Source organism: Halichoerus grypus, chromosome 5 (assembly GCF_964656455.1).
Source record: "Halichoerus grypus chromosome 5, mHalGry1.hap1.1, whole genome shotgun sequence".
In the NCBI taxonomy this organism is placed as follows: domain Eukaryota; kingdom Metazoa; phylum Chordata; class Mammalia; order Carnivora; family Phocidae; genus Halichoerus; species Halichoerus grypus.
This window is the reverse complement of record NC_135716.1, coordinates 97,751,407-97,770,141: the sequence shown is the minus strand read 5'-3', so window position 1 is coordinate 97,770,141 and position 18,735 is coordinate 97,751,407. Positions and strand designations below refer to the sequence as shown.

General features: G+C 39.6%; 1 protein-coding gene across 4 annotated transcripts in view; it reads right to left on the bottom strand.

Moving 5' to 3' along the window:
- The window catches only part of WDR47 (WD repeat domain 47), a 57,600-nt gene extending 44,926 nt beyond the window's left edge, over positions 1-12,674 (bottom strand). For 2 of the 4 annotated variants that reach the window (XM_036109818.2, XM_078072647.1), the window contains exon 1: positions 12,327-12,674. The gene's annotated coding sequence lies outside the window, so the exon portion shown is untranslated. The remainder of the gene's footprint in view (positions 1-12,326) is intronic. The other 2 variants (XM_036109822.2, XM_036109825.2) reach the window with 1 other exon arrangement.
- Between the last annotated feature and the right edge of the window lie 6,061 nt (positions 12,675-18,735).

Below are 18,735 nucleotides of genomic sequence, written 5' to 3'. Positions count from 1 at the left end.
AGAAAAGGATAAAGCTCTAGCCCTTTATTTAGCCAAAGTCAGCTCTGACAATATCTTAGGTAGACATACCAGCCCATGGTACATGTGAACAATTACTCACCAGGCAGAATTTATGTAGGGCCAACAATAAAGTGTATTCTACTGAAAACAGAAAACTAAATGAAAAAAAAAAAACAGAAGGTTTCAGTATTTCCATAATAAATGACAAATTTACCTATTTAAAAAAAATCACAAAAATATCTCTATGGATTTTCCTTTTAGAGATAAGGTTTTGCTTGTATCTAGCTCTGGACTAGGTGAAATAAGGAAATAAGTTTTCTTTAATAATGAGTACATCTGGACACCAGTTGGAAGGTAGTTACAACATAGAAGAATATATTAAGGGGCAAGAAAATAAAATTATTTTTAGAAATCTAAGATTAAAGGTAAAATGTTAACAAGAAAAAAAATAATATTGACAGAAATAAATTGACTTTTTTTTTTTTAACATTTTATTTATTTGACAGAGAGAGACACAGCAAGAGAGGGAACACAAGCAGGGGGAGTGGGAGAGGGAGAAGCAGGCTTCCCGCGGAGCAGGGAGCCCGATGCGGGGCTTGATCCCAGGACCCTGGGATCATGACCTGAGCCGAAGGCAGACCCTTAATGACTGAGCCACCCAGGCGCCCCAAAATATATTGACTTCTATATATATTTCTATACATGGATATGGAAAAAGTTTCATGAAAAAAGATCAGTGGTAACTTTCTAATCAAATATAAATAGATATGATTTAAATATTCCTTTGCAATGAGAAACATTTGAAGTGTTCTTTACTCACTTAGAATACAGATTAGGAAGGAAGAAAAATGCACAAAGCTAAGAATGATTCACAGGTATGAGATTAAGGGAATCAAGGTACAGCCATTATAAATTTTAAAGTCAAGAAAAGCGCTTAAGAAAGTCTCCATTAATCTCTAACTCCATCCCACACAATAAAAATGACTCTCTTTAATCTTCCAAGTATTACAGAGTGCCTAACAATGAATAACACTGCCTTACCATTCCTGTTTACAGGCAAAAATGCAGATAAGGAATTGAAGTACTATGAAGCCTTTTAATGTAATACCAAACTGGGACATAAGACTACTGCACCTTTTCCTTTAAAAAAATGGAGAAATGGGGGTGCCTGGGTGGCAGTGGGTTGAGCATCTGCCTTTGGCTCAGGTCATGATCTCAGGGTCCTGGGATGGAGCCCTGGTAGGTTAGGCTTCCTGCTCAGCGGGGAGTTTGCTTTTCCCTCTCCCTCTGCTCCTCCCCCCCACTCATGCTCTCTCTCTCTGATAAAAATCTTTTTAAAAAATGGAGAAATAAATTTGCTATCTATCTTTTTAATAACATAGCATTCTAAAAATTTGTTAGTTAACTGTAAATGTCTGGCCTTTGGAATTATAAATGTGATGTTGCAAGTCACTTAATCTCTACGGGCTTCAATTTCTTCATACATAAAACAAGAGGGTTAATTTGGGTAATTTCTATGATTTCAAGTTTTATAATTTGCTTTAAGTCACATTTCAATAACAGCAAGTATACATAAATTCTTGGGAAAAAGTCTGGGATAATCAGAAATCTCTCATCTATAAGGTCAGTTTAATAAAAGGAAAGAAAATAGATTTGTTTTAAATCATATAAGCAAATAAAAGAAAAGTCCTTCTAACTGCAAAACTCTGTCATGTCTGCTAATTAGCTAAGGTTTGTGACATGGATGTAGCAAGTGTCCCTTCTTACTGTTAACAGCTGTTCTCCATTCATCAATTATTCTAATTTACCTTCTGGAACTGTGAATAATTTTGGCCTGAAGAACAAATTATCTTTAAAGCAGGTACAGCTTAATATAGCTATAAAAAGAAAAGAATTCAATTAACATACACTAAATGTTGTGTATATGCATAAAATATCTTTTGGAAAAAAAACAAAAAATTGACAAAAATGATTGTCTCAAAGGAAAACTGGATAATTAAAATAGGAATGGGAAGAAGACTTTCGAGGATATATCCTTTTGTACCTTTTGAATTTTGTACCATGCACAAATATTACCTATTCAAAAAATTTTAAAATAATAATATGAAACATAAGTAATTAATTTCCCATTGCAAATTACTTGAAAATTCTAACTGCAAGTAACTGGAAGGAATTAGTAATATAATGAATATAATATATTCATTATATACATAAAAAAGTAATATTTGAGAATGATTTGTAATTTTTTTTTATAACACAAGACCTCTTCTCAGATCTGATTCAAATATTATTTCAATCTTTCTTTATGAGATTAAAGTAATTGTGTTCTTTCCATATTCAAACCCACAAAAATTTTAAAAGCACATTTAATTGCTGAAGAACTAAAAATTTACAAGATAAAACTATTTTTGACTCAGACTATGTAATTAAGTCCCATAACCCAGGGGTGGCTGGGTGGCTCAGTTGGTTAAGCGTCTGACTTTGGTTCAGGTCATGATCTTAGGGTCCTGGAATGGAGCCCCACGTAGGGCTTCGTGCTCAGCAGAGAGTCTGCTTCTCCCTCTTCCTCTGTCCCTCCCCCTGCCCATGCTCCCTCTCTCTCTCAAATAAATATTAAAAAAAAAAAGTCCCATAACCCAGAAAATGTAAGGAAAAAAAATTGTCAAATTTGGCACTAAAAATGTAAACTATAAACCTTCCATTTCTAATAGAAGTTGCCATAAACAAGTTAAAAGACACAGGAAAGGGGCGCCTTGCTGGCTCAGTCGGTTAGGCTCTTGATTTCAGCTCAGGTCTTAGGCTAAGGTCATGGTCTCAGGGTTTTGGGATTGATTCCTGCCGGCAGGCTCTGCACACAGTAGGGAGTCTGCTTGAGATTCTCTCTCTCCCTCTGCCCACCCCCACTCTCTCTCTCTCTCAAGTAAATAAATAAATCTTAAAAAAAAAAAAAAAGACAAAGGACAAAATAGAAATAAACATAACACACATAAAGTTAAATGATTACCACTGAGAACATATAAATAGCATCTTCAAATCAATACTTCCCAAAATTCCAGTTGAACAATGAGCAAAGACTATAAAGAGACAATTCACAGAACTATAAAAGACCAATAAATTTATGAAAAGATGTTCAACGTCACTAGTGATATTAAAATAAGATACCAATTATGGCCTACTAGTTTTGCAAAAAAGACCTGATATCTAGTGCTGGCAAGAGCGTGAGTAAATGCCCTTTCACATATTGTGTTAAGAATGTAAATTTGGGGGCACCTAGGTGGCCCAGTCGGTTAAGCATCTGCCCTCAGCTGGGGTCATGATCCCAGAGTCCTGAGATCAAGCCCCTGCTCAGCGGGGAGTCTGCTTCTCCCTCTGCCCCTCACCCCCCTCGTGCTCTCTTGTCTCTCTATCAAATAAATGAAATCTTAAAAAAAAAAAAAGAAAAAAGGATGTTAATTGGGACAAACTGGAAGAGAATCTGACAGCATGAAATTTTTATCTATGAAAATTTTAAATATTTATACTCTGACTTACCAATTCAATTCTACTTCTAGAAACCTATCCTTAAAAAGTACTTGCAAATATACACAAAGGTACATATACAATGATGTTCCTTGAAGATCTGCTTGTAATAGAGAAAAATTAGAAATGAACTGAGCTCTCATCAATAGAATTGTTAAATTATGGTAAATTCATTAATATAGAATACGAATGCATCCTCGCAATACAAAGGCACTTCACAGAACAATATAGCTATCAATAAATATCTGAATGGATAAATATAAATAGGTCCACTTAATTTTTTTAAAGGGAAGATATGATATGCGTGTCTAAATCAATAACAAAGAAAGGTCTAGTGGGATACATATCAAACTGTTAAGAATGGTTACCTCTGAAGATAAGGAATTGGATGCAGGGCATAAAACTAGGAAGAGAAAGGGGCTGAAGGGAGACTGTTTTATTGTTTATCATTTGTATTATCAGAAATGGTTTACATTGGGCGCCTGGGTGGCTCAGTCATTGGGCATCTGCCTTCGGCTCAGGTCACAATCCCGGGGTCCTGGGATCGAGCCCTGCATCAGGCTCCCTGCTCCGCGGGAAGCCTGCTTCTCCCTCTCCCACTCCCCCTGCTTGTGTTCCCTCTCTCGCTGTGTCTCTTTCTGTCAAATAAATAAATAAAATCTTAAAAAAAAAAAATGGTTTACAAACATTCACATATTACCTGTATGTTTACACACATATTTCTTGTATGAATACAATTTTTTAATTTTAAAAAGAAAAAAACTATGAAAAATTACAGGATTAGATCTGAAAGGTTCTCTTCTATATCAACGTACCAACTAGAATAGAATCCCAAAGATAAGATTAACTGCTATATTTACAATGCAAAAACTATTGGGTACTATTCTAAGATCTTTACTCGTATTGTTTAAGTGATCCTTATAGCAATCTTATGAGATAGGCAGTTTCATTCCTATTTTACAGATGAAGACACTTGGTTTTGTAAGTTTAAGAAATTAACCCAGTATCTGGGGCGCCTGCTGGCTGAGTCAGAAGAGCATGCAACCCTTGATCTCAGGGTTGTGAGTTCAAGCCCCACATCTACATTGGGTGTGGAGATTAAATAAATAAACTAAAAAAATTAACCCAGTATTTACATTAAGACTAAACATGTATTTCACAAGCAGCTAAATACTTCAGAAGTGTGTCAGGACATACATCCTGGTATCAACATCCATGTCGACACCCATCAGGAAATCTTTAAAAAGTACCAGAGGGTGGGATGCCTGGGTGGCTCAGTTGCTTAAGCATCTGCCTTTGGCTCAGGTCATGATCCCCCAGATCATGATCCCAGAGGGATCGAAGCCTGTTTCTCCCTCTGCCTGCCTCTCCCCCTGGCTTGTGCTCTCTCTCTCTGACAAATAAATAAATAAAATCTGTAAAAAAAAATTTTTTAAATAAATAAAAATAAAAAGTACCGGAGGGCACCTATTTAACAGGGTAGCAAACAAAGGGGAGACAATTTATATAGAGAATCTTGAGCAGGCTCCATACCCAGCAGGGCTTGATCTCACAACCCTGAGATCATGACCTGAGCCAAAATCATGAGTTGGATGCTTAACCGACTGAACCACCCAGGCGCCCCTAAGACAATAAGAATTTCAGATTGAAAAACAAAATGTGTAGAGAATTTTTATTCTTAAATAATATACTTATAGCTCACTTGCTTAAAACGTGGTTCAGCAGATCTCTTTAAGACCTATCAGACCTTTGCTGTGTTCTCTGGTCTCACACTGAACAGCTTCCAGTCAGAAAACTCAGACTGTGTCACTGATCTCAAGAGAAACCTGGCAGGTAAGTATGGACAGACCAAAACAAGTCCATTCTTTAAAACAATTCAAAATGGGAATCCCACTTACTAGTGAGCAACAGTGCCACCACTTGTTATACAATTATTTGACATTAGGCAGAGCTAAGAACTCCAGGTCTCCTGACTTGTAGTCAAAAGCTTTAGGTGTTAATCATACAAAGAATTAAAGGATTTTTTTTTTTTAAAGGAAAGGAAGTTCTGTCAAATGCTACAATGTGGATGAATTGTTTATTTATTTATTTATATGAGAGAGAGAGAGAGAGAGGGCAGGGCGGGAGGTAGGGAGAAGTAGGCTCCCCGACCAGCAGGGAGTCAGATGTGGGGCTCAATCCCAGGATCATGACCTGAGCTGAAGGCAGACGCTTAACTGACTGAGCCACCTAGGCGCCCAGAATCAAAGGATTTTTAAAATATTTTTATTCCTTAAATCATCACAGCAGCTCATGATGAAAATTCAAATGTATATTAAGCAGAGTTTCAACCCATACATATGTAAATAAGAAATGTAGAAAGTCTATAATCTTAATATTTATAATAAAAATTAATTCTAAACTCTAAGCACAAATTAATGCTATATCAACTAAGGTCAAAGTAAAATACTCATAATTTCATACAGTATTCCTTATTTATTTTTGCGTGTGTTTTACTTTATGGTAAAAAAGATGTTTTATCTAAGAACACAATTTCACCTTTTATTATATAATGAGACCTACAGTATAGTTTTCTATCACACCTAAAACCAAGGTAAAAAAAAAAAGTATGCTTTGTAAAACAGATTAAAAATGTCCTTCATGTTCTTGTTTTATTCCCACACATACTTTATTAATTTTCAGAGGGAAAAAGCAGAACTTAAGGTATTTGCATATATTTCAAAAATTGAACTATATAAAAAATGGCTTTAAGTCAGTAGGTCAACATTCAGAAACATATAAGGAAATGTACCAAACCAAGAGTCACAAAAACTTGAAAATGTACCCAAAAAGCCAAAATTATACAAGCATTAACTACTGAATTAAGTGCAATAGAATATATACTATATAATTACCTATTAAAGTGTTCTATCCTTAGCTTTCCCCTTAGCTTTTATATATTTATCACATATTTCTTTTATGAATTGGAAGGTACATTAGTCCACTCTCCTATTTAGTACAGAATATCCAAATACTTACCTCTAACAGATGGGTCTGCCAACCTATTCATAAATGCCCCTTAATGACAGAAAAAATTTTATACGCCCCCCCCACAAGGCACCTGTGAAAGGCAGTCTCTAAATGGTCCACCAATAAGCCTACTAGTGTTTACAACCTCTTGTACTCACTGGCCCTTGAATATGGGCTGGATTTAGTGACTCACTTCTATACAAAAACATAGCAAAAGTGTTGAGATGTCACTCAACATGAGTCCTGAGTGTAGGCATGTGCCCTTTCTCTCAGAGTGCTCACTCTGGGCGAAGCCAGCTGCCATGTCATGAAGCAACCTTGTGGAAAGATCCAAGTGGCAAAGAACCACTCAACTGCCAGCAAGGAATGAAAGCCCTCAGTCCAACAGCCCACAGGAACAGAGGCCCAAGTCACTGAGTTTGGATGGAGATCATCCCTGATTTGTATCTTCAGATGAGATACTTGCTGCCTCTTGACTGCAACCTTAAGAGAGACCTTAAATCAGAGGCACTCAGCAGGGCTGTGCCCAGATTCCTGTCCCGCAGAAACAGTGAGACAAATATTTGTTGTTTAAGCCACTATGTTTTGGAAAAGGTAATTTATTACACAGCAATAGGTAATACAGGACTCCTATAATTTTTTCACGAGGAGAAAAATTTTGCTCGTCTTTTTTTTTTTTTTTAAAGAGGGGAGGGGCAGGGGGAGAAAGAGAATCTTAAGAAGGCTCCATGCCCAGTATAGAGCCTGATGCAGGGCTAGATTTCACAACCCAGAGATCATGACCTGAGCTGAAATCAAGAGTTGGATGCTTAACCCATTGAGCCACCCAGGCACCCCAAAACTTTGCTTTCCTAATACTGAATTGAAATCTACTTTCTTGTGATTTTTATCTAGTTATGTCTTCAGAGTCAGCATGAAACAAGTTTGTTATGTTTAAAACTTTCACACATTTGACTCTGACAATAATCATGTTTATATTCTTATTTTCTTCACCCATTCTTCACACAACTTACAGATCCCCTACTATTCTAGTCCTTCTCCTCTGAACTTGTGTTCATCTCCCTCTTTAAACATCCAAAATAGAATACTCCAGGTATGGTCAGGTCCAGTAACTGTATATACTGAAATTAACACTTCCCATGATGTGGGCACTATACAATAAACACACCCAAAAACCTAAAGTTGCTTTACATCATCATCTATCCATCAGATACTGCTTTTGCACTTCCCAGAATTTCATTTCTAAAGCTTCTCTTAAAGTTGGAAAGAAAACCAACCCAACTCAATTTCCAGGCTTTCAAAATAACATTAAAAAAAAAAAGGCTAAACCAAAAATGGACATTAGGGCTCCAATTTTAGTTTAGTTCTATTAAGTTTTCTCAAATAGTATTCCATTTTCTTTTTCAATACATCAACAAAAATCACAAAACATGATACTTAGCCATAGAAATCTGTTCATTTCATAGAATTCATTATTTGAATCAAATGTATCAAATAGTATAAAATGTTTATATCCTTTTTCATGTAGAACTTTCTCTATAAAATAGGGTGTTGATTTGTAAAACAAGATAAAGGTCCAGGCAGAATGGCAAGCATGTGAATAGTGCTTAATAAATATAAACTTCTTCCCTTCAGAGTTCATACCCATGGTAAAAGCAGTATGTCAAAAGGGCTGCTAATAACATGCTAAGGGAGAGCTACCGTGCTGTGGATAAAATATACTGTTTTAAAATATTCTAGGTATAATCTTAAAATATTGGGAAGCTTGAGTAAATCAATTATGTTGAGGATGCCACATGAAGAGACTCCTACTTGTAGTAATGCTTGTTTCAAGTATTTGTTTAAAAATATTTGAGTATTAGGGCACGTTGGTGGTTCAGTTGGTTAAGCGTCCAACTCTTGATTTCGGCTCAGGTCATGATCTCAGGGTTGTGAGATAGAGGCTGGCGCCCAGCGTGGAGACTGCTTAAGATTCTTTCTCTACCTTTCCTGCTGCCCTCCCCACCAAATAAAAATTTAAAAATATATATTTGAGTATCTACTCTGTGCTAGCACCATGCTGCATCCCAGAGATACAATGGCTGAGTTACTGGTGAACAAAAAGATGAAACACAAAAGAAAGGTTTATAAGGGAGTGTGTGGCATTTTGTAAGGATAGCTTTTCACCCAAACAGAAACAAACTCAAAACAAAAAGGAAGAAAAATCAGTTGAAATATATAAGCTTTGGCTATTCACTGTAAAGGTCTCAATATTACATGGAAAAAAAAGTATCCTTAGGCATGGGCCAGCACTGCATTTGGAGTCTGAAGACCTGGATTCAAGTCTTCTATATAAAGGTAATATGCATAAGATATAAAGAACACCATAAAAGAATTACAAATAAAATGCCATGGAAGTTCAGAGGAGTAATGGGGTTTCCTGCTAAGAATGAGTTTGAGGGATTTTTAATATCCTAATATGCAGAAACAGTAAAGGAAAAGGTACTAACATTTATTGTGCATTTACTATGCCAGGCCCTTTAATACTCCTATACAGTATTTACAAAATTCCTACAACTCTATAATTTCATTTCACAGATGATTACACTAATGTTCAGAGATGCTAGGTACTTGTCTAAGGTCACACACCAAAAAGTGCAGAAGCAAGAAAGGTATGACAGGGTCGATAGGACTAAAACCCTTGAACTTTCCACTATAACATTCTGACATTTACAGGGGGAAAAACAAGAGGGGATAATCAGGATAATGAGTCTAATGTCAAAGTTTTAGAAATTGGAATTCAACTTATTTCCTGTGCTATGTAGTGATTTGCCATTCATTAGCTGAGTGAGTCTAAGGCAATGCTTCTTAAATTTTTCTCTATAAGGGCAGAAAAAACTGAACATGTCCCCAGGAGCCCTTAAGCATGAAATTTCTTTGAAGTCTTTGAATTTTACCTTATAAATTAGTGTGATTACATTCTCCATGTCATCGTTTGGTGCTCTAATATAAAAACAGTATTTTTTATCCAAGTTTTCAAGTGAAATTGATAACCACTCCTTAAGTGAGTGCCATGTTATGTGACCACAGATTTATCTCTTGGCACACTGCAGCTTATCTCTAACAGTATAAATACTATTTGAAAAGCATAGATAAAAGGGGATAAACTATTTGAATTTTCAAGAAGCAATAATCCACACTGAGGATTTTTTTTTTAAGATTTTATTTATTTATTTGACAGAGAAAGAGAGAGCACAAGGAGGGAGAGAGGCAGAGGTTGAGAAGCAGACTCCCCGCTGAGCAGGGAGCGGGATGGGATGGGATGGAGGCTCGATCCCAGGACCCTGAGGTCATGACCTGAGCGGAAAGAAGGCAGCCGCTTAACCGACTGAGCCACCCAGACACCCCCACACTGAGGATTTCTTAATACCAAATGAAACTCAAGTCGGAGTATCCATAGCCTTATTTTCTTTTTTTTTTCTTTTTTTTTTTTAAGATTTTATTTATTTATTTGAGAGAGAGAGAATGAGAGGGGGGAGGGCCAGAGGGAGAAGCCGACTTCCTGCTGAGCAGGGAGCCCGATGCGGGACTCGATCCTGGGACTCCAGGATCATGACCTGAGCCGAAGGCAGTTGCTTAACCAACTGAGCCACCCAGGCGCCCCATAGCCTTATTTTCTAAATTTGAGAACATCTTACTGAAAGCAGGAAAGCAATTCTTGCACACATATGGAAGGAAACACCCTATTTTCATGTCAGCACGGTAATAAAGAACTTCCATCATTAGGATGCACCTTAATAGTTCCTGTGAGCCCTGTAAGGCCATTTAAGAAATAAGGTCCTGGACCTCAAAATGCTAAGGAGATCATGCAGAGGATTTTAATTATCCTTGCCAATGCTCCACTCTATTAAAAGGTAATCAACAGATGCCTTAAATTTTTTCCAAAGTGCTTTCACATAGATTATTTTGTTCAACTTAAGAGCCCATTCCAGACTAAAATAATAGTAGGTATTATTACCATTTTACAGATTAGATATTAGACTCAACAGTAGGATAAGTAGTAATGTAATCAATAGCAAAATATATTGTAATCAATAGCAAAATGAAACTTAAATCCAGGCAATCTGATTTCCAGCTTACTGATCTACTAAGGAAAACTGCATCTTTTCATACTTATTTTGAAGTGTTTCTCAAACTGCAGTGTGTGTATATATATATCAACCATTATCACATGTTGTCCAGTAACTGATAAACTCAAATTCACAAACAGAAAAAGAGGCTGAACACAATTGTATAACTATCCTAAGTTAGGATAACACCCCTGTTCTCTTATGATATATTCCTAATACTGGCTTTAAAGGAGAGAGAAAAGAATTAGGAAGTAGGAGGGAGAGATAAACATGTTAAAATCCCTTCACAAAAAATTACATACTTATAATGACATCAAGTTCGAGTCTTGTTTTTTTTTTTTACCTGACAATATACAGTTAATGGTTTAATTGCTTGTCGTTTCCCTCACTGTATAATAATTTTTCTTTCCTGTGTGGAAGCAATCTACTCCCTAAAACCTAAGGTAAAATTGTTCATTGTATCTTCCTCCTAAATGAGACCTCTAGAATATGCCATATAAAGGAAAATGGGTTCTTAGGCGTTTCTCCTTGCTAGTAAAAATTCAATGTAACCCATGCCAATACTGGAGACAAAAATAAAATAAAACAAAATTCTACATGGATTTACTGTGAAAAAAAGGTTTGTAGCATATTTAAAGCCTACATGTTAATTTCTGTGCCATTAACTTCTTGATGCATTCTGTGAAGTCTACAACAAAGGGAGGGAAATAAGTGTTAGATCACAACCTATGAATCTGGGTGGAACAAAGACCTCTCCTTTCATTATGCAGAGAACCAAGTTGCCAAAAACGCTCCGCTCAGATACCATGCGTGGTTACTGACTGCACGTCTGGGTATAGAGAAGAAAAAAAATCAAATGCTGGTCAAATGCTGCCCCTGCCTACTCCTGCCCTCGCTCCTTTTGCCCAAGGCCATGCCCCAGAGCTTGAGCCCCAATCTCTTTCTCCCCAGTACACCGGACCGGCTGAACCCTATGAGTTCTACAGCCTCCCGCGTCTTCTACGCAGGCGCTCCCCCGCCCCAGCAAAGCCGGGTTCCAAACCCAGTCGCTACCCCTCTCCCTGCCCCCGCCCAGACCCCCAAAGGCTGCTCCCACAGACCACTGACGTAAGATAAGGCCAAAGCCGGCCCCGCGGAGCTGCCCCACGCCGCGGCTCGGCTCCCAGCCCCGAAGCTTCCTCCCCTCCTCCCGGCCAAGGCGTGCCCAGACAGGGACGCGAGCTCGCCCCTCAGTTCTCGCACGGGCTCGGCAGCGGGGCGACGAAGGAAGAATCCGCGCGGCCAGCCCCCCACCCGCCTCTCAGCAGCAGCGAGGTGGACACCAACCCTGTGCTCGCTCCCCGCTCGGGGGCCGACAAGCGCCAGGGCGAGGGGCGTCGCTCTGCCCCAGAGCCCGGCTGGCAGACAGGGGAAGGTGTGGTTCAGGAGCGGCGGCCTCCGAACAGGGGCGGGCAGGCAGTTCCCAGGTCCTCATCCGGCCGCGCCGGGGCCTCACCCACGACCCCGGTCCCCACCCGGACGGCACCGAAGCCTGCCCGAGACCCTTCTCCCGGGCCGCAAACGCCGCCCGAGGGGCCAAGGGCTGCCTGGATCGGAGCCCCGTCAGGTGGTGACAGGTGGCGACCGGTGACCATGGCAACCCGAGGTGCGGCGCGGCCGACCCCGCCTCCGCCTCCCGGAGTCACTCACCTGAAGGTTCCGGGACGAGTCCAGAGAAGCGGCTGAGGAGAAAGCGGCTGAGAGGCCGGCGGACGGGGCCCCGACACGGCCGGCTCCGGGCTGGTGCTGGAGCGCTAGGGCGGAGTTCTGTGTCTGTGCTTGGCGTCGGTCCTCCCTCCTGCCGCCCGCGCGTCAATCCATCAGACAGTCAGTCCGTCCTTCCCCGCGTCTACCCCTCCCGGAGGACCGCTCGGCTCAGCCTGGCCGACTGCGGTTGTCAAGCGGTGCTGGAGCCGAGCTCCAGCCGCGAGCCGCAGCCAATCACTGCGCTTCTCCGAGGCGCCTCAGGACCCCGCCGAGGGGCGACCAGGCAGGTGCCTGAGCCAAAGGGAGAGTCGGCTGGGCGGGCCCAAGCTTGGAGAGGTGGGGACCCGCCTAGATGGACGGGCTCCCGGCCTGCCCTCCAAGGACCGGTTGGACTCGGAGGAAAAGCCGGCCTGGCGATTGGGTAAGGGACCAGCAGCCGGGACGCAACCCGTCGCTGGCCGGTGACCCTGCGTCCCGAAATAGCGCAGAGGCGGCCTCGGAATCGAGAAGTCATCTGCGCATTAGAATCGACTCAATATTCCTCCCCGACAATTTATCAATAAAGGCTAATGAAATAAATCTGGCCTCCTCCCCGTCTCTCTCTGCTTCTGCAGGCCCCACTTCCTCCCTGAAAACTCCAGCAGCTTATTTGCCCCATTCTTGATTTCTCCTTTTGTGATGCTGATATGCCTCCGAGCATTTTCCAGTTACTTAACACTTAACGGGTTCACAGGTTTGTTTTTTTACTACCCTTTTTAGTTGTAAGCTCCTTGACAAGAGAATCTCACTTTCCCACCCCACCCGTGCAGTAGTAGTCCACAAATAAACGTAATGCTTCACCGAGCTGAACTGAGCGTTCAGTGAGTATAACCATGTATTAGAGCTAAGAATCAAGTGATACAAACCTGTAAGAGCCTCGTCCTCATAAAGGCCAAATGCCAAGAGTGAGCTGGGCCTCCCAACTGGGGGAAAGGACGTAAAAGAGAGTGGTAATAATAAACATCAAAAACATTTCCGAACAGGCAGAATGTAATCCGATTCAGGATAAAAGAAGCGATAGTGTGAGGGGAAGGTTCTAAGAAAAATATTTACAAATTCAGGGAAAACAGTTTATGCAAAACTTCTATTGTGTAGTCCTGATTAACTCCTGGAAGAAAGTCTTCATTAAGAACTCTCTCAGTGATAAATGACAGGCAAATAAATATAAACACAATGTTATCCAGGGTCCTGATATTAAAAAAAAAAAAAAAAGACAAATTTTACAGAATGTTTAAATTGAAAAAGTGGGCAGATATATCCAGGAAATGCCAATACAGTCTTTGCCAATATGGTTCATCTGAGAATCTGCTTCTTGATCTTGATTCTCAAACAATACCAGTTGCAAGAACCAAGCATTATTTATTTAAATTTTCAACTAGATCTACAAAGAGTTATCAATCAGAGATAACCTGACAAACATTTGACCACCTATTAAGGGCAGAGTGCTACACAAAAGGAAGAACCTGATCTGGTACTAGATTTGTTTGGGCATTCATTAAGCATAAAATGAAGTGCTTTGCCTATGTTCTCACTTAAGCCTCAAAATCTCCTTAAAATGCCTGTTAACTATTCCCATCTCAGACATTAAGGAAAATAATTTGCCCAAGGTCAAACAGCTGATCTGTAGGGGAGCCAAGATTTTAACCATTATGATTCTTAAACCCTCCTTTTTGCACTCTACCTCAGTGTCTCAACTGGAAATTTTAGCTTGAAAAAAGTGGACCTTATTCTGCAAGGTAGAGGGAATAAGAAGTCTTATTCATGTTTATCCCCCCCATATCCTGTGGCATAGTGTTATATGCACCTAAATTTTCAAAAAGTAGTCATCAGAATTGTTAGAAGCAAATGCATAACCATTGTATTTCCAGAAAAAGGGGCTGGGGGATAGAGAGGAACTAGGCACTGAAATACAAGACATCTGGTACATCTTATCACTTGCTCAGTGATAAATGCATTGACTGTATATTCACTTCCTAATGTAACATCAAGTTTTACACCACAACCTTAATAGCTGTTAGCCTAGGGTATCACCTTTCCTTCTATACTCAGCCACACAGGTTAAGATTAGATCTTGTCTTTTGCTCCAGTTGCTGCAAAGCAGTGAACTGTTCAGAAAGGACAAGGCTTTCTTAGTTGAAGGATTGTCCTTAGATTCTGAGGTACTGCCTCAATCAGTCACCAAATATTTATCCAGTGCCTACCCTGGATCGGCAACTAGGTTAGGCATCATTTGAAAATGCAGGTTCTAACTTGTGGGAATGATTCATGGTGCCTTGTGACTTAAATGCCTATAGGCTAAGGTGGACCCTTTTTTAAATTTTATTTATTTATTTTTTTATTATGTTATGTTAATCACCATACATTACATCATTAGTTTTTGATGTAGTGTTAAGGTGGACCCCTTTTAATAAGATTCTCAAATCTCACTTCTAGAAGTTTTTGGTTTTCCCCAAATAGTGGAAAGGAATCTGAGCACAAGCCTAAATTAGGAAATCTTGCCTCAAGCTGTTCAAGGGAAGTTCAGCGGGGATATGAGCACTTGTTTTAAAAGCTCCACTCTCCTTATTAGAGCACATACACATAAATACACACACACCAAAGAGCTGTGTGCTTTAGAGCCAGGGCACTGCTGGCTCTGGGAGAACAAACAAAATACCACCACTGCAGCTTCTCTTTCAAACAGGCTCAAGGATTATGTAGGTAGAATACCTGGGTCTACCAGCACTCCTATCCAAACACCTAAACAAAAGCTTAAATTATAGGTCAATGGCTAAACCTAGTGAAGAAAAACACATTCTTGTTCAACATAGAAGAGACATGCTTTTTTTTTTTAAGATTTTATTTGTCAGAGAGAGAGGGAGAGACAGAGAGTAAGCACAAGCAGGGGGAGCAGCAGGCAAAGGGAGAAGCAGGCTCCCGCGTAGCAAGGAGCCCGATGCGAGACTAGATCCCAAGACCCTGGGATCATGACCTGAGCCGAAGGCAGGTGCTTAACCGACTGAGCCACCTAGGCGTCCCAGGATATACTTTTTTATATTAAGTAAATATCCTGGATGTTATATTGAAAACAAAAGTTAAAATTAAAAATATTTTGTTTTGGAAAAAAAAATTTACCCCATTTTAATGAAGTCATTGACATACTTAAAAATTCAAAAAGGGGGAAACTATAGGTTAAGAAATGTTAATAATACTTAAATCACATTAAGCATCATAATTTTGGATGGGTGTTTTAGAATAAGGTTAACAACTTTCTAGTAATAATCTTGAAACTATTTAGTAGAACTTCCTAGAAAGATCAAAGAAAAACATGAGATTCACCAAAATGAGTCTAGGTAAATGTCTTACTGTAAGTCATGTGCCCCCAAAATACTTATAAAAATCCTATTTCAGAAAAATTAAGTATAGTATTAGCATTTCTTTTAGAGTTTGGTCGGTAACTAAATAGGCTCTTTCCTACTAAATTTTCAGTTATTTATCTAAAATTGCCACACAGAGACACCTGGTTGGCTCAGCCGGTTGAGCATCCAACTCTTGATTTCGGTTCAGGTTGTGACCTCAGGGTTGTGGGATTGAGCCCCTAGTTGGGCTCTGTGCTCAGCGCTCAGCAGGGAATCTGCTTGAGGATTCTCTCCCTCTGCCCCCCCGCCACTCCTGCATGCCCCCTCACGTGCTCTCTCTCTTTCTCTCAAATAAATAAATCTTTAATAAAATAAAATAAAATAGCCACACAAAGGCAAATGACAAATGATTTATATTTCAGCATTTATTCTTCCTATTCTAAAAGAATACACCCAAGTTCAAAGCAGTTTACCAGGCTTTCTTTGTAAGTATAAATATAGTGAGCATGTGCATAGAAGACTCAATGCTACAAATTACACATGAATTGGGATTTTGTACAAAAGTTCAGGTTGAAACTCTTACCAATCTACTGGTAATATATGAGAAATTTACTTACTTTACCTCTATAACTTTAGAATTCCATTCATCCAGATACCATATACCCCAATAGTATCTGTGCTATGCCTCAAATAAAATAGGTGCTTAATAAATACTTGCTGATATATCAAAATGTTTTCTGTGATCCTATCCCATAATATAACAGTCTAGCTCACGCAGTCCATTCTCCAGGACCCAGGAAAAGCAGCAGCCTATAACAACACATTTAACACCTTGCTCACTGGTCCTCTACCTCTCAGTCTCTGTGTTAAGAAGGTAAACATAGGAACGCTAAGAAAATCAGGCCTAGAGAATTGGGAATGTTCTGGGATACAGGCAGAGTGCTTAAAACGTTCTTGATTTTCAGGCACAATGTTTGGTGTCATCAGCTCTTGGGAGCAACTATGAAGCTCCCCTGAAGATACTGGAAGTAAAACTGCCCTCTTTGAATTACCTCTGAGCTCAACATGTGAATGAATTAGAGTAGAAATATACAAAGTCACCTGAAAGCCACAAACAGACCATGCTTGGATGGATATTGTCACTGGAAGTGAAAACTCAAGCCAAGTCTCCAGTGTTAGCAAAAATGGAATCTTGAAGGTTGCTCCTCAGGAAACAATTCCCCCCCTCCCCCTCCGTGCACAGCCTCGGGGCCTGGGGAGCCATTCTTCCTGTTTCTGTATAGACTTTATCCTTCTCTTACCTGATGCTGTAGGCAATGCATTCATCTAACTCCCCTCATTCTGATTCACCTTCATATTTATGTTTTCATTTCCCACATTGTCTGCCCAGGCTAGGGAAGAATTTGCTGATCAAACCCATGCAAGTTTTACCCACGTCTGTAAATTGGCATCCATGTTCATATATTGGTCTTACAAGCTTGATTTCTAAGTCCACCCTGAAAGATGGATGTGCTCTCCATTTGCTGATGAAATCAGTTTCCAAGCCTGCAGTGATGCAAGTCAAACTCTGGACTACACAGTCACCCAATAAAGCAACTCCCTGAGGCCTCTTGGGAAGTGGCCAACTGACTCTCCAGACACCACCTCTTTCCACTGATGAGAAGCCAAATGAGCTATTGCCCCATTTAAAAATTTCTACACTTAGAATATTACAACTTTTACTTATGAAAATCAGTTTAAATACAGTAAAACCAATTTCAAAGTGAGTCATAAATTATATCAGATGTTCTGGTTCAGCATCAAATAAACATGCTAGCTAAAAAAAGGTATAATTTTTTAAAGAGAAAGTCTCACTTAAACAAGTAGGTAAGGAAGAGCTACTAGAGATTAATAGAAATTTAGACTTACCCGATGCAATGGGTAACCAAATGCAGTGGGTGACACCTTGTTTAGATTTTATTGCAAACAACCTGTGGGAGGCAGAATAACAGCCCCTCCCAAAGACTTGACATCCTAATCCTCAGAACCTGTGAATATGTTACTTTACATGGTAAGAGACTTTGCTGATGTGATTAAGTTAAGGATTTTAAAATGGGGAGGTTATTCTGGGTTATCCAGATGGGTCCAATATAATCACATGGGTCCTTAGAAGCAGAGAACCTTTCCCAGCGGGGGTCAGAGAGAGATAGGACTATGGAAGAAAGATCAGAAAGATGCAGCATTGCTAACTTGGAAGACAGAAGGGGACTAAGAGCCAAAGAATGCAGGCTCTAGATGCTGGAAAAGACAAGTAAACAGGTTCTCTCCTAGAACATCCAGAAAGGAATGTAGTACCTTGATTTTAGCATCAGTGAGGCCCATGTCAGACTTCTGACCTAAAGAACTGGTAAGATAATGACTGTTGTTTTAAATCACTAAATTTACAGTAATCTGTTACAGGAACAATAGAGAACAAATATACAAACTCAAAGATATTTTGAGACAGATTATTAGGAGATTTAAATAGAGATTGGGTATTAAATGGGGTATTGAGGAATTAATGTTAATTTTTGTTAGGGTGTGATAATAGTATTTGGGCTACCTTTCAAAACTTTTTGTTAGAGACGACATAGTGATATTTATAGTTGAAAAGATACAATGGAAGCTGGGATTTGCCTTAAAATACTGCCCCTTCCCCCCAAAAGGTGGGGGGATAGATAAGACATTAAAATTGGCAAAGGTTAGTTAATTGTTGAAGATAGGAGCTCATGATACTATTCTTTTACTGTGTATACTTGAGATTTTCATAGTAAGTTTTTTTAAGTGAATTGAATTAAGAACACCTGAACACTACAGATCAGCACTGTCCGAAATAGTTTTCTGTGACGATGAAAAAAATGTTCTGCACCTGCACTGTTCAATGCAGCAGCCACTAGCCATGGGGCTGACGAGCACCTAAAATACAGCAAGTACAACTGAGGAATTGAAGGTTTAGT